At 42.3% G+C, this 12,042-nt stretch overlaps 1 protein-coding gene across 2 annotated transcripts in view; it reads right to left on the bottom strand.

The window, feature by feature from the left end:
• Positions 1 to 12,042, bottom strand: part of PCDH11X (protocadherin 11 X-linked) — a 1,037,556-nt gene that overhangs the window by 539,324 nt on the left and 486,190 nt on the right. The gene's annotated exons all lie outside the window — the stretch shown is intronic.

The raw sequence follows: 12,042 nt of genomic DNA, 5'->3' as shown, positions 1-12,042 counted from the left end.
TTGAAAGCCCTTTTATAACATTAGATATAAAATTAATAGATAGCTCTGATACAGCAATTTTCATCTAAACATCTCAAAGTGTTTACAGATGGGGAAACTGAGGCACAGAGAAACGAGGTGGCCTGCCCATCATCAAACCACAAGCCAGTGGCAAAATCTGGAATAGAAACCAGACTCCTGATTTCAAGTTCAGTGTCCTGTCCACTAGACCACATTGCCACGTCTCATTTATTTTGGCAATCAAGGATGTACACTTCTACCCCGATATAACGCGACCCGATATAACACAAATTTGGATATAACGCGGTAAAGCAGCGCTCCACGGGGGCGGGGCTGCATGCTCCAGCAGATCAAAGCAAGTTCAATATAAGGCAGTTTCACCTATAATGCGGTAATATTTTTTGGCTCCCAAGGACACCATTATATCGGGGTAGAGGTGTACCATGAATATAACATCTGTTATCCACAAAGCAACTGCAATTAATTTAAGTGTGGCTTATCAAAACAAAAAATCAAACAGAAAGCTCCCCCAAAACATCTACTTTTTAAACACTGTGCTATTGAGGTTTCTTTCGTGCTTTGGGCTGATTGCCTTCGCCTTTCCTTAAAGCTCTTTATAATAGGAGCTTAGAAGAATGTGCTGCTTAATAGCTCATTGACCCTTAAACTCTGAGAATTCTAAAGAAGTGGCAAGACTGACCCCAAATCAAAAGTCTTTACAATCAGGTGGCTTAAAGGAACCCTTGAAGAATTATATTTGCTGACTCTTCATATTCCCAAGTTAAATTACTGGATATTTCCAAACCACTTTGCAAACTTGCTAATGTGTATAATTGCTCAACTCTGCTCATAAATGTTTTGGACTTTATGAGTATAGGGATTGAGGTGCCATTTCAACTACCAGAGAGTCATTATTAAAGTCTTGTGTGAGTATATCATACCTACCCACACATATAATTGGTCTTAAGATAAATAGCAAACAGCAGACTTTTCTTAACACTGAAGTGGTCATTACCTATTTTTGGCAGTGTCTTGCTATATACTGCAGAATAATAGATTTGGTAAATAGTAAGACATCATCTGACTTCCTGAAAGGCATTGACTCAGATTTTTCAATAAAACTAGAAGAACTAAACTGAATGTTGGCTGGAAGCATTAAATAAATCTTCTAGATAAATGGTCAAATAAATATAGCTACCCTCACACAGAGGCTGATATACAATAATAATTGATAAAAGGTGTTCCCAGGCGTATGCTATTACAACATTCAGACTAGTATACACTTAATTAACAGTAGTTCTCTCAATAGAAGCTGTGTATTTTCTCATTGTATATGTTCCTCTGTACAAGATTCCTGTTTTGGACTTTCCTACGAAATTTTACCTGCTGTAGTGTTGTTCAAGACAGCAATCAAATTTAGCAGTCCTGCTAAAGACAGAGATGGTTCATAAACCCATAAATTACTCCAAAGAGGGAAACAGCATGATCCAATGGTTAGAGCACAGGATTGGGCCTCAAGAAACCTGAGTTTTATTAGAGACTCATGGCGTAACTATGGACAAGTCACATACCTGCTCCTTGTCTGTTTCTCCATCTGTAAAAGGGGGATAATATACACTTTTGTGAAGTTCAGTACCATCCTCTGACAAAAGGCACTATTAAGGGCCAGGTTTTATTATAGTATCTTTATTTTGGTAGCTGTGAAAGTTTACACTCTGACATGCCATGTTATGGGAGAGCCTAATGACATGTCATAATGAATCACAAAAGTGTCATATCTGAGTGCCTCAGATCATGGCGAGGAGTGCAGTATAAATACCTAGACACACAGAAATGTGATCAGCCAAAAGATTTGCTGTCTAGCATAATATATATTTTAAGTATCTGATTAAAATGAAGGATGTCAAAAATACATAGTTTGTAGGCTACCTCAGCTATCTTCTCTTTGTATTGATAACTGAGAGTGCTGAGTTCAAATGACCATTGAAATAAACAGAGAATTTAATTATGGTAGGTTATATAATGGCTGCATGTGTGTGGGGGCATCTTGTTTTAAAACTGTACAACAGGGGTAGGCAACCTTTGGCGGGAAGTGGTGGCGAGCACATCCCTCAGCCCGCACCGCTTCCCGCAGCCCCCATCGGCCTGGGACGACAAACTGCGGCCAGTGGGATCCGCAATCGGCCAAACCTGCGAATGCGGCAGGTAAACAAACCAGCCCGGCCCTTCAAGGTGCTTACCCTGGCGAGCCGCGTGCCAAAGGTTGCTGACCCCTGCTGTACAATTACACATCCCTGTAATTTGCCTGCAGTGTTGGCTGATGTTATGGCAACTGAACATGATTCAGTGTTTAAATATGACAATGAATAGATTTTTTTCTGAGGGGAAAAATACCAGATTTAGTGTGAATCAAATCCAATTAAAATGGGCATATTTGTTTTATATTCTGTGAGGGAAAGCTATGTTTTTTCATATATACACAAGTATAAGTAACTCTATTCTACTTTTAAGCAGCATAAACAACACACATTTGTATATATTATTAATTAGTAGTAGTAGTAAATATTTCTACTGTGGCACTACCTAAGGGCAAACCTCATGAGAAACACATTGTGTTAGGTGCTGTACAAATACTTAAAATATTTATTAACTAGTTTGGATAAAATAAGAACCCTTCCAAACATTTTGTCCATTTTTAATATCAAATTCCAAAAAGCCTTTTAATGAGGTTTGGAAATGTTAGATAAATGGTTTTCCACTTCCAGTTTCTGTCCAGGAGACGCAACAGAACTGCTCAAATACTGTAAAGAAAGGCTGTTCTTTTCATAGGGTATTGCCAGCTATGATCTGAAATGAAAATTCCACAAATCTGGTAAGGAAATGTGTTTTCATAAAATTTCCAGGTCAGTTTTCCAGTCTCTAGAAACTTCAAAATCAGTGATAACTTGAATACTACAGAAAGAGGCAGGAGGGGGAACAGGAAGATGCTTGGAAACAAATGAAGAGCGGGACTGAGATCAGGAAGAGGAACTGGGCAAAACTCTTTAAGATAAGTTATTTTTTTCATAATAAATGAGGACCTTGAGCAAAAATCCATAAAAGTCACTGGAAAGACTACCATTGACTTCAGTGCACTTTGGATCAAGCACTGAGGATGTAACTTTTGAAAAAAATGCATGCATACACCAACACTTTATACCTTGCTGAGTGACTTTCAAACATTAACAAATCAATCCTCAAACCACACTTGGTGAACTAGGTATAGTAAGAGAAATGTGATCATTGCTCCAGCCACCACTCATATACTACCATCTCATGAGTAAAACTAGGTTTAGAAAGGGCATAGAACAGGAAGCCAAGGCTAGCATACTTTCTCTTTCAAAAGTGGCAAGGGAAACAAGTGGTCAGGATTTTGATTTTATTGTTCAACCATAGTATGAATTCTATACTTGACAATCTTCTAGCTTGCCTTTTGCAGAAGTAAGCATCCTATATCAGGTGTTATTTAAAATAATCACTGTCCCAGTTTGAGGACTATTGCATCTTGTTTTTAGCAACCAAGAGCCCATTTCTAGGGAAATGCAAGTGGCACGACACTGCAGAGTTATAAAACAATTCTTGTAATGTTTAATGGATGATGCTGAGTGTCACCACTGTTGTTTTAACAGCCACTTCACTCTAAGAATCTGACAAGTGCAAAAAAATGTGTGCTATTCGACCTTCAGAAAATAAATTAAAATCACTGTGAATGTATGTTCCCCATTTAATTAAATAGAACAGGAGTACTTGTGGCACCTTAAAGACTAACAAATTTATTAGAGCATAAGCTTTCGTGGACTACAGCCCACTTCTTCGGATGCATATCAAGTGGGCTGTAGTCCACGAAAGCTTATGCTCTAATAAATTTGTTAGTCTCTAAGGTGCCACAAGTACTCCTGTTCTTTTTGCGGATACAGACTAACACGGCTGCTACTCTGAAACCTGTCATTTAATTAAATGCAATTCTTTGAGGGATGGGATAAATTATTAGTGAGTCCTAACCTGTGTAGTTGGACTGGATACGTGCAAAATGAGAAGCTATACCAGCAGGGCTGGCTCCAGCGTTTTTGCCACCCCAAGTGGCCAAAAAAAAAAAATGCCGCGATCGGCGGCACTTTGCCAGCAGCTCTACCGCCGCCGCAACGTTATTCGGTGGCAATTCGGCGTCAGGTCCTTCCCTCTGAGAAGGAAAGAGGGACCCACCACCAAATTGCTGCTGAAGAGCTGGACATGCCACTCCTCTCCGTTGGCTGCCCCAAGCACCTGCTTGCTGCACTGGTGCCTGGAGCCGGCCCTGTATACCAGACAACCAGATGCCTGCTCCCATACTGTCAATTTTATAAACAAGAAAGCACAGAATAAATAATGGCCTAAGTCTGATGTAACATTTATCTCCATTTTACGGAAGCATCTGATGACTTGTGGGTGGCTGATGTACTCTGAGAACCTAAGAGTTAAAACTGGAATTAAAAGTAGGAGCTGTCAGGTTCCCACTTATTTCTTTTTAGACATAGCTTTCCTCCCACTAGTCCAGTGGTTTTCAACCTTTTTTCATTTGCGGGCCCATAAAAAATTTCAAATGGAGGTGCGGACCCCTTTGGAAATTGTAGAAAATAGTTTGTGGATTCTCAAGGATCCGCAGATCACAGGCTGAAAAGCATTTAGCAGACCCTTTGGATATAGTCTGTGGACCCCCAGGGGTCAGCGTTGAAAACCACTGCTGTACTCAAAAAAGGTTAGAGCTGACCCGAGCTAATTTTCTGAAGGTTCATTAAAAAGTTACATTTACAAGGCATTAATGAACTCTGTAGCTCAATTTTAACTTGGCCAGAAGCCATAGTCTCTCTGTGCAAATAAGCCTAAACGGCATCAGGGCAAAGGAACAAAAAGAAAATGTTGCGATTAAGTTATGAAGGTATTGAAACTGTACTGAATTCCAACAGGATACCATATTTCATCAAGATGTATGGGAAGAAGAAAGTCTGCTAGTTCCCTGCAAATGCAGAATAAGTGGGAATATTACCAAAGACCAGTATAATCGAAAAGTAAACATGTCATTATCTTACAGTAAATAATTTTCTTTGTAGAATACAACAACCAAAAAACCCACAACAACTCTACACTATTAGACTTAACCTATTCATTACTGCAGATTTACAAAGAGTTAGGCTGGTTTGCTACAGTACTAGAAAATATAATATTCTATACCATCTCTTCCCTGTTAGAGACATTGGCTGTGAATGTCTGATCACGGTCACAGAAAAGATGCTGAAATATGCTACTACAGCATTTGTCCTCTCCTCCACCTCCCGCATCTGGTCCAGTTCTCCCTTCCTGATCTCAACCACAGTGGTTTCACACCCTTTTTCCTTCCACCACATTCTTTCCTCCACCATCTCCTGGTACCCTCCTTCTAAGCTGCGCAGAAACTCCCCAGGCTCTCCTCCATGAATGTCAAGTAATTCCTACTCCCACTCAAACTCTTTCCTCACAGTATCTTTCCTGATCACACATTTCTCATCCACAAGTCAATACTGCCTATTTCCATCCCACATTTTTAAAGACACCATAATAGAGGCTCAACTTAAACGTATACCCCAAATTAAAAGAACATAGTAAGAGAACCAAAAAAGTGCCACCGTGGCTAAACAACAAAGTAAAAGCAGCAGTGAGTGACGAAAAGGCATTCTTTAAAAAGTGGAAATTAAATCCTAGTGAGGAAAATAGAAAGGAGCATAAACTCTGGCAAATATAATTAGGAAGGTCAAAAAAGAATTTGAAGAACAACTAGCCAAAGATTCAAAAGGTAACAGCAATTTTTTTTTTTTACATACATCAGAAGCAGAAAGCCTGCTAAACAACTAGTGGGGCCACTGGATGAACAAGATGCTAAAGAAGCACTAAAGGATGATAAGGCCTTTGTGGAGAAACTAAATGAATTCTTGCATTGGTCTTCACAGCTGAGGATGTGAGGGAGAGTCCCAAACTGAGCCATTCTTTTTAGATGACAAATCTAAGGAACTGTCCCAGACTGAGGTGTCATTAGAGGAGGTTTTGGAACAAATTGATAAACTAAACAGTAATAAGTCACCAGGACCAGGTAGTATTCACCCAAGAGTTCTGAAGGAACTCAAACGTGAAACTGCATAACTACTAACTGTGTTTTGTAACCTATCATTTAAATCAGCTTCTGTATCAAATGACTGGAAGATAGCTAATGTGACCCCAATTTTTAAAAAGGGCTCCAGAAGTGGTCTTGGCAATTACAGGCTGACTTCAGTACTGGACAAACTGGTTTAAACTATTGTAAAGAACAAAATTGTCAAACACGTAAATGAACATAATTCGTTGTTATGTCAACATGGTTTTTGTAAAGGGAAATCATGCCTCACCAATCTATTAGAATTCTTTGAGGGGGTCTACAAGGGGACAAGGAGGATCCAGTGGATATATTGTACTTAGATTTTCAGAAAGCCTTTGACAAGGTCCCTCTCCAAAGGCTCTTATGCAAAGTAAGCTGTCACGGAATAAGAGGGAAGGTCCTCTCATGAGATGGTAACTGGTTAAAAGATAGGAAACAAAGGTTAGGAATAAATGGTCAGTTTTCAGAATGGAGAGAAGTAAATAGTGGTGTATTCCATGGGTTTGTACTGGGACCAGTCTAATTCAACATATTCATAAATGATCTGGGAAAGGGGGTAAACAATGAGGTGGCAAAATTTGCAGGTAATACAAAACTACTCAAGATAATTAAGTCCAAAGCAGACTGCTAAGAGCTACAAAAGTATCTCACAAAACTGGGTAACTGGGCAACAAAATGGCACATGAGATTCTATGTTGATAATTGCAAAGTAATCCACATTGGAAAACATAATCCCAACTATATGTATAACATGATGGAGTCTAAATTAGCTGTTACCACTCAAGAAAGAGATCTTGGAAGTCACTGTGGATAACATCTGAAAACATCCACTCAATGTGCAGCGGCAGTCAGAAAAGCAAACAGAATGTTGGGCATCATTAAGAATGGGATAGATAATAAGACAGAAAATATCATATTGCCTCTATATAAATCCATGGTACTCCCACATCTTGAATATTGCGTGCAGATGTGGTCACCCCATCTCAAAAAAGATATATTGGAATTGGAAAAGGTCCAGAAAAGGGCAACAAAAAGGATTATGGGTATGGAACAGCTGCCATACAAGGAGAGGTTAATAAAACTGGGACTTTACAGCTTGGAAAAGAGACGACTAATGGAGGATATGATAGAGGTCTATAAAATCATGGCTGGTGTGGAGAAAGTAAATAAGGAAGTTTTATTTACTCCTTCTCATAACACTTGGGGTCACCAAATGAAAGTAATAGGCAGCAGGTTTAAAACAAATAAGTGGGAGTATTTGTTCACACAACGCACAGTCAACCAGTGGAACTCTTTGCCAGAGGATGTTGTGAAGGTCAATACTAGAACAGGGTTCAAAAAAGAACTAGATAAATTCATGGAGGCTAGGTCAATCAATGGCTATTAGCCAGGATAGGGAGGGATGGTGTCTCTAGCCTCTGTTTGCCAGAAGCTGGGAATGGGCAATTGGGGATGGATCACTTGATGATTACCTGTTCTGATCATTCCCTGTGGGGCACCTGGCATTGGTCACTGTCGGAAGATAGGATACTGGGCTAGATGGACCTTTGGTCTGACCCAATATGGCCGTTCTTATGTCTCTTTCCCTCCCATTGCTGTTTCCTACCAATTGACAGAAGAAGCAAGGACAGAGCCCTTCACCCATCCCAACAGCCAGCATAAAGAAGGGATACAGCACAATGACCATAAATTTAGGCTCCTTGATTTTTGCAGCACCAATACTGGATCCTGTGGCAAACTAACAATTAGTCAGCTGCCCGCAGGATGTGAGGAAAATATTCAGAGGTTTGTTTTCCATTAAACATAAAACGAATAAAAACAAGGGTGTTCTGTATAATTCAGTAAAACAATTCATTTTCTGGAGGGTTTTTCTTTTGTTTTCTATGAATCTAATGCTATTGCAGAATTTAGCTGTAGAAAGCTTCAGAATACCGGTCCCATATGCCACAGAGTACATAGGTCCTTATTTGCAACTACTTCCTTTGATGTGGATGTAACCCTTTTGGGGCAAAGGATGCTCCTGAAATCACACACTGAGTGTCTAGGAGACTTGCCCTGGACTACAGCAGCAACGGTGGCAAAAGCTCAGGACTCCGTTTCCCAGATTGCACAGGATCCAGGGTATAGATAGAACTGGCTAGCAACAGTACCAGAATCAATCATAAACAGGACTCAGAAACAAAGGGTTTGGTTTTATTTTTGGCTTTGGCTGTGTTTTCAATGTAGCATGGAGAGAAGCATCACAGCCAAGGAGAACCCTTCTACCCTCCACACTCCTACCAACGGGAAGATTCTCACTCCTTTGGGGATTTCTTTGACATTGAACGGTGTCACTTCAGCAGAGACCAGAAAATCAGAAGAGTTGGAAGAGTCACAATCAGGTTACCAAAAGACAGCTTAACTGCACATTGGAATCCAGATCACAGTCTCAAGGACAATCTTACCATGCGTGATGTGGGTACTTTGTAAGAACACCCCTATTTATTTATTTGTTTTGCTATTTTGTTTTAAGCCAGCCACTGACTTCAGTGCTGCACCACACATCAGAGACTGAGCCTCAACTCAGTATTTGCCAGGCTACTGGTAGCAGAGAGCACAGGGTGGTTTGTACAAGCTGTACATTTGGAAGGAGTAGAATTTATATATTGTTGGTTTTGTCTTTTATTATCCTGATCCCTTTTTCCACTGTTCCCTTTCGTGAGTTCCCCATACCTAATAACGTCCCAGTTACTGTTCTATTACTTGGGAAATTGAGATAGCTATTTTATTTTTTGTGCTCTAACTGACACTTCTCTAATCAATTATGTGCTAAATATTTTCCCAAGGGACAAGTCCTCTGTGTTCACTGCCCAAGAAGGTGTTTCCTTGGAAGGAGGCACCAGGCACCCTTATAGATGAACCTAGGTCCCATAGCCTCAAGGAGAAAAAGAGAAAGTTGCAGCCATGCATCAGGATTGGGGTTACATGGATGAAATGATATGGTCACTTAATATGTCACATTAATGTCTGTGTCACTTACTCATAAGCCATCCTCTCACTCATTGATTAATGTAAGCAGCAGAGAAACCAACCACTCAGAATCTCAAGCTGGGAGGCTTCTTCAAAGTCTGAAGTAGCAAGTAGAGTCAATCACGTAGAGCAGTGGTTCTCATCCAGGGGTCCAGGCCCAGTATGGGGCCATGAGCAGGTTTCAAGGGGGACTCCAAGCAGGGCCAGCATTAGACTCACTGGAGCCCAGAGTAGACAGCCAAAACCCCACTGCATGGGGCTGAAGCGTAGGGCCCTGAGCCCCACCACCTGAGGCTGAATCTGAAGCCTGAGCAATGTAGCTTTGCAGGGGCCCCTGTGGCATGGGGCCCCAGGCAATTGCCCTGCTTGCTACCCCCTAACAGCAGCCCTGGCTTTTATATGCAGAAACCAGTTGTTGTGGCACAGGTGGGCCATGGAGTTTTTATAGCATGTGGGGGGGGGGTCCAGAAAGAAAAAGCTTGAGAACCTCTGATGTAGAGTCACAGAAAGAATGGCTATCTTCTAACATGGGTCAAGGAACTTTCTCAGAATAAGAAAAGTGGTATTATCCAGAACAGCTTCCCTCCTTCTGCTTCATTGTAGAACTTCTACCTACAATCTTCCCCTGCTCCCTTAGGCCAAGCGACCTCCTACAAATCTAAACATACAGTAGAAATAGTCTCACAGAGTCCTTTTGTTTATGCTCCTATTACTTCCTCCCGCTGACATTTAAGCTTAATACAGAGAAGGAAATGTTATTCATAATGAGATGAAGATGCATTGATTGATTTCAGTCTGAATGGTACGTTATGGTTTCATTGGTTCAGTTAGAGCTCCCTGAGCTCCTATAGATGCACCAATTACAATTTCTGTGGCAGCTAGGCATGATTTTTAGCATAAATTAGGTTCCCTTCACTGCACGTTTAGCAGAACACCAGCAACTTGAGAGGTAACTTCAGCATCTCTCCAGCTACTACCTCTAGAGCTAATGCACACTGCAACTGGAGAGCTGAGGGACCCCATGCCTAGGAGCACCATGCCTAGCAACATCCACTCTCCCAACAACAGTCGGTCAGGAGGAGCTTGCAGGTGTTAGACTATGAGAATCCCTAGGGCACCTTCCAAAAGCAGTCACAACCAGCTACAGCAGAAGGCACCGGGAGTAAGAGAGAACCTTCCAGCCCTGACTGAACACAGAAGGGTTTCTTCGGACACCAGCCTGAGCAGCTTCCCCCTACCTTCTCCACAGCTGGAGCAGCTGAGAGAAGCCTGCAGGGGTAGACTGCGGAAATCCCCAGACCTTCTAATTTTCTTCCACAAAGCAGCCAGCAACAGCTGAAGCTGAGGGATCATGTCTCTATCACCCCCACCTGTGTAGAAGGAGGCCTGGCTCTCTACTTTCCTTTGGCCCTCTCCTTATGGAGAACAGCAGCAGCAAACAGGAATCTTCATGGTTCCTATTCTCAGTCACTTAACTCTGAAACTGAGACTCTGGACCCCCTTTCTCCTGCTCCTCTCTTACTTCCAGGACCGTTCATCTCCCTATCCTCACTCTCTTGCCCATTGTGGTTCTCATCCTCTCTCCAATCTCTTCTTTCTCCTTTCTACCTGCTTTTATTTTGCTATTCCCTTTCCCTCGCCACTTCAAGCTAGTCAGTACCTCCATATGTTACGTGTGTAACATAAAACAAATAGTTACACAAATCATTAAAAAAGACAGAATTACCATGCTGTGTCTCTGCAATCAGATGGGCATTTTGCTCACATGTTATGGCCATTTCCCACAGTAAACTCTTTGCTTTGTTTGTCTGTTGTCTATTTTATATTGTAAAGTAATTGAGTACGAGATGGGTCTCACTTCGTCTGTCTCCATCCTGCTTCCAATAATAATAAATTGGCAAATACAGAATATGGTCTCACATCTATATGGAATTCCTAAAGCCCACCCAGAAATAATAGGGGTTCCAACCCAGCCACTTGGAAAATTGGGATGCAGGCGCCAGGAAGCCGTGAGACTCGCTTAAATTCATGAGATTTCCTGTTATTTTTAAGTCCTTTTGGATAGCAAGAATGTGTTTTCTGAACTCTGAGAGGGACTCTCGTCTCTATGCCTGTGTTTGTGTGAGCACCTTTGTGTGGAACACAATCTGAAATGGCCTGCAAATGCTCCTGGAGGAGTGGGGGGCTTATACTTCTCAATAATAGGAAAGACCCTTCCCCTGTCCATGTCCCTCACCCCTTCCTTGGGGCTCTCAGCAGCAGTTTCATTGGGGCACTGCCCCGCTCTGCCCCCCAGACACCACTCTCTGCCCAACCCCCTCCTCTGCAGGAGGGTCCTTTGCCCAGCTCCCTCTCCTGAGCCTTGCTACTTGCTCAGCCTGTTCCCTGCAAAAGGCTCAGTTCCCAGCGCTGCTCTCTCCCTCCTGGGGCAGCTGCCCAGGTCTGCCTACACCTTTGCAAGGCAGAAGGGAACGTGCAGCCAGCTGGCCCCTGCGCTACACCACCACTCAGCTCACCTCTCATCCCCACTGCCCCGTGAGAAGAAAGGAGCAGGCAGCGGGCAATGCACCAACCCGCCGCCTGGCGGCTCCACCTGCCTGCAGTGGCCGTGCATTCCAGCTTTGCACAAGCTCCTAAAAAGCCAGCGAGCCCCACAGCGGCCTCTGTGGGGGGCAGCCGGAACTTCAGTCCAATGCTAGCCTCTGAGGCTGCCTACAGACTCCTGGCATCAGCTATAGCTCAGCCAGAAACTCTCAGCTGTCACGTTAAAAAAAGAGGAGAGAGAGTGTAAAATCATAGGATTGTGAGAATTGGTGAAATAAAAGGATTCAGAAGTGCTCTGGGATGGAAAG

This window comes from Malaclemys terrapin, chromosome 9, assembly GCF_027887155.1.
Source record: "Malaclemys terrapin pileata isolate rMalTer1 chromosome 9, rMalTer1.hap1, whole genome shotgun sequence".
In the NCBI taxonomy this organism is placed as follows: Eukaryota; Metazoa; Chordata; order Testudines; family Emydidae; genus Malaclemys; species Malaclemys terrapin.
This window is presented reverse-complemented; position numbering and strand designations above follow the sequence as displayed.